A 4130-nucleotide genomic window follows, 5' to 3' on the forward strand; every position below is an offset into this window, starting at 1 on the left:
AAAAGGAATGAGAAACGGGCCAAAAACGAAAAAAATAGGCCACAGTACGAAATCAAAACGGCCTGGACCTCCTCGCACGGGCAGACCACATGGCCATATCAATTTGGCAGGCTCAAGCACAATCTGAAGTAATCGCACACAGGCGTGTCACACGAGCGTGTCCCTACCGAGCCCAAGTTGTGTCCAAGTCAAAAAATGCTAATTTTTAAGGCCCTTAGGCTTTCCAAAGCCTATAAATACACCCTAGAAGAGGAAGAAAGAGGACACATAAAGAGTGAGCAAGAAATTACTCCAAGGAAGCCGATTGGTCCATCTCAGAAGCCGGATTCATCATCAAGATTGGAGATCTCTCCTCAATTTCCCCTTCAAGAGTTTTGGGTTTTCTTTATGTTTTGTATTCTTTATTATTTTGAGATGTTTTCTTATTTAGTTATGAACTAAAACCCCTAAATACCTAAGGGGAATGAAACCTATGACGAATCTTGTTATTATTTTCTGAATTGTATGATAAATATTTAACTTGTTCTTAATTATGTGTTCTTAATCCTTGTTTTGATATCCTAGGATACTGATTCAAGATAAACTCTTATTCAGAGGAGGAATAGACCCTGTCTAAGAATATATTTGTCATAATTAAGCAGAGTTGATTGCTCACCTAGACAAAGGGTGACAAGATTTTGCCGGATTAGGGTGAAACCTAATAAGAGGATCCATAGATCGAGTTAATGCAACCCTAGAGTGTTAATTAGAGAAAAGTCTCAATTATTAAATTTAGGGATTAGACGTTATTAGTCTTGAATAGGGATAATAACATAACTTAGGGATCTCCATGGAACAAGTTAAATGAATAAATCGTCTAATTCGGAGCCAGAATAACAAGTACAGTCTAGGTGGATTTTTCCTTAGGTATTGTCTTAATTCAATCGTTTTCCAAAAGTAATCCCCTAATTCCATTCTCTGTGAGTTCTTAGTTTAGATAATTAGTTAGTCAAAACAAAATATCTTTATTCTTAGGCTAGATAATAAAAAGACAGTCATTACTAGTATTTTTAGTTCCTTTGGGTTTGACAATCTGGTCTTGCTAAAACTATACTACTGTTCGATAGGTACACTTGCTTACATCACGATAATAGTTTGTTTCTAGAATGATTAACTATAAATATTTAAAACCTATCACGAAATAACGCGATCAAGTTTTTGGCGTCGTTGCCTGGGAACTAAGTTATTAGGAATGCTAAATTTTTATTACTTTAGCCATTTATTTTCTTAAAATTTATTTTTATTTTTTTATTATTATTTATTAATTTACTTTTTCTTTCTCTTGGCAGGTTTTTATAGTTTATGACTATATGAAACCCGCCAGGACCACTACTTTTTGACGAAGAAATCGATCATACAGTGCGCAAAAACCAAAGAGAAATAAGGGGAAGCTTAAGATGCACAGAGAACGAGCAAGAGGACGATACTCAACCCCCAACCGAAGAGGTGGCTGAAAACCAAGACAATCAACTACCTCCTATAATTGCGGTTAATCAAAATCCTACTCCACGCACTATGTATGATTATGCTAAACCTTCTTTAACAGGAACTGAATCGAGCATAGTTAGACCTGCTGTAGCTTCAAATACTTTTGAACTAAAACCTAACACTATTCAAATGATACAGCAATTTGTTCAGTTTGTTGGTTTGCATGATAAAGATCCCAACGCTCACTTAGCAAACTTCTTGGAACTATGCAATACATTTAAAATTAATGGTGTTTCTGATTATGTTATTCGTCTTTGGTTATTCCCTTTTTCATTGAGGAAGAAAGCTAAACAGTGGTTGAACTCATTACCACGAGGGTCAATCACTACTTGAGAACAAATGACCGAAAAATTTCTATTAAAATATTTTTCGCTGGCTAAAACGGCCAAATTACGTAATGATATCTCTTCGTTTGTGTAGATGGATTTAGAAACTCTTTACAATGCATGGGAGAGATACAAGGACTTACTGAGAAGGTGCCTTCACCATGGCTTACCGCTTTGGCTTCAGGTTCAAATGTTCCATAATGGCCTGAATCCTTCGACTCGGTAAATGGTTGACACAGCTACTAGCGGAACCATCAATAATAAAACACCTGAAGATGCTTATGAGTTTATAGAAGAGATGTCACTGAATAACTATCAGTGGCAAGTCATGACGACAAAGCCAATAAAAAGAGCCGGTGTTTATAACATCGATTAGGTCTAATCAGGTAGAACTCTTGAATAAGAAAATTGATGGTTTTCTTAGTTCTTCACTGGTTCACCCAGTGATGCAGTGCGAAGTAAGTAGAGGTGGAATAAGCCATTCGGAATACCAACTTTATGGCCACAACATGGATAACGAGCAGTTAAATTACATGGGTAATAATTCTCGATCTCAAAACAATCCATATAGTAACACTTACAATGCAGGTTGGAGGAATCAGCCAAATTTCTCATGGAGAGGCCAAGGAAATTAGAGACCACCTCCAGGCTACCAACAACCACCCTACCAATAGCAAATGAAGCCGAACCTTGACGAGATGCTCTCAAAGTTTATATCAGTGTCAGAAACTCGTTTTTAGAACACCGAAACAGCACTTAGAAATCAACAAGCATCAATCTAAGGGCTCGAAACTCAGATAGGCTAGCTTGCCAAGGGAACAGCTCAACGCAATTAATATTCAAGATGACGAAGGAGTCGTTGAGCCTGAACCAGAGCCGAGGCAAGAAATTGTGGTAAGCAAAGGTCAATGTGAGGTAGGTCATAATAAAAACAAATTAGTGAATGTCGAATATAAACCTCGTGTGCCATACCCTAACGCGACAAGAAAGACCACTCAGATGAAAATTTGGTAAATTCCTTAAACTCTTAAGAAAATTACACATTAACTTACCATTTATTGAAGCTCTATCACAGATGTGAAACGCAATGAAATTTTTAAAAGAGCTTTTAGCAAATAAATGAAAGTTGGACGAGGCGTCGCATGTGGAGCTAAACACAGTGTGCTCAGCAATTCTACAAAATAAGCTACCGAACAAATTAAAAGATCCAGGGAGTTTTACAATTCCTTGCATAATTGGTAGTTTAGATGTTAGTAATGCATCAGCTTATTTAGGGGCTTATATTAACGTCATGCCCTACAAAGTGTTCAAACAATTAGGTCTTGGGAAACCCAAACAGACTAGGATGAGCATTCAAATAGCAGATAAAACTATAAGATTTCCTAGGGGTATTATTGAATATTTGCTAGTTAAATCGATAAATTTATATTTCCCGTGGACTTTATTGCTCTAGAAATAGAAGAGGATAGCAATAATCCTTTAATTCTAGGAAGGCCTTTTCTAGAAACTGCTAAAACAATCATTGATGTTGGCACAGGTGAACTCACACTCCGTGTGGGAGACGAAACAATCACCCTTAAAGCTCGCAATTCTGGCAACACATCAGAAATTGAAGGTGATCGTTTAACCCATTCTATTAAAACTAAAAGTATGGTACAACCTACTTTGCAGGAATTGAGTCTGAAGGAAGCACATGAGTCATTCTCAAGCATTAGTAGAGGATCTACTTATGAAGAATGAAGGCTCCAAATTGAGGAGCTAGATGAATGGCGAACATATAAACTGAGAACACACGATAAACCAAAACTACGCCAGAACAAGCTTGATACCTCTCTAAATCAACTTAAGGTTGGAGATAAAGTCTTACTAGATGCCGCAGATCCTCACATTGTCACTGCCAGACCGAATGAAGAAATCCCTCTTACGGTACTTAGTATTTTTCCATTTGGTACAGTCAAGGTAAGTCATCCTAAGTTCTGAACTTTTAAGGTAAACAACACCCGTTTAAAACCTTATTTTGATGAGATTGATAGAGGAATAAGGAGTATAAACTCCTCGAACCACCATGACCATTCAACGGAGAGGTAAGTCGAGCTTAGACTATAAATAAGCAATTCTCGGGAGGCAACCCAAGCACTAACTATATTGACTTCTTTAAATTTTAGTGTTTACCACCTACCTACTAACGGAGCTCTTGAATAAAGGTTTACCACATCCAAATGACCAAGAACACGAGCATGCTTAGGGCCGTGTGAAAACAGGGCAATGATTTTCCCA

At 37.3% G+C, this 4130-nt stretch overlaps 1 non-coding gene across 1 annotated transcript; it reads right to left on the reverse strand.

Moving 5' to 3' along the window:
• Window positions 1–1914: 1914 nt before the first annotated feature.
• Window positions 1915–2021, reverse strand: LOC128292505 (small nucleolar RNA R71). The gene has a single exon (XR_008282490.1). It is a non-coding gene; the product is annotated as a small nucleolar RNA R71 (small nucleolar RNA).
• Between the last annotated feature and the right edge of the window lie 2109 nt (window positions 2022–4130).

Source organism: Gossypium arboreum, chromosome 4 (genome assembly GCF_025698485.1).
Source record: "Gossypium arboreum isolate Shixiya-1 chromosome 4, ASM2569848v2, whole genome shotgun sequence".
In the NCBI taxonomy this organism is placed as follows: Eukaryota; Viridiplantae; Streptophyta; class Magnoliopsida; order Malvales; family Malvaceae; genus Gossypium; species Gossypium arboreum.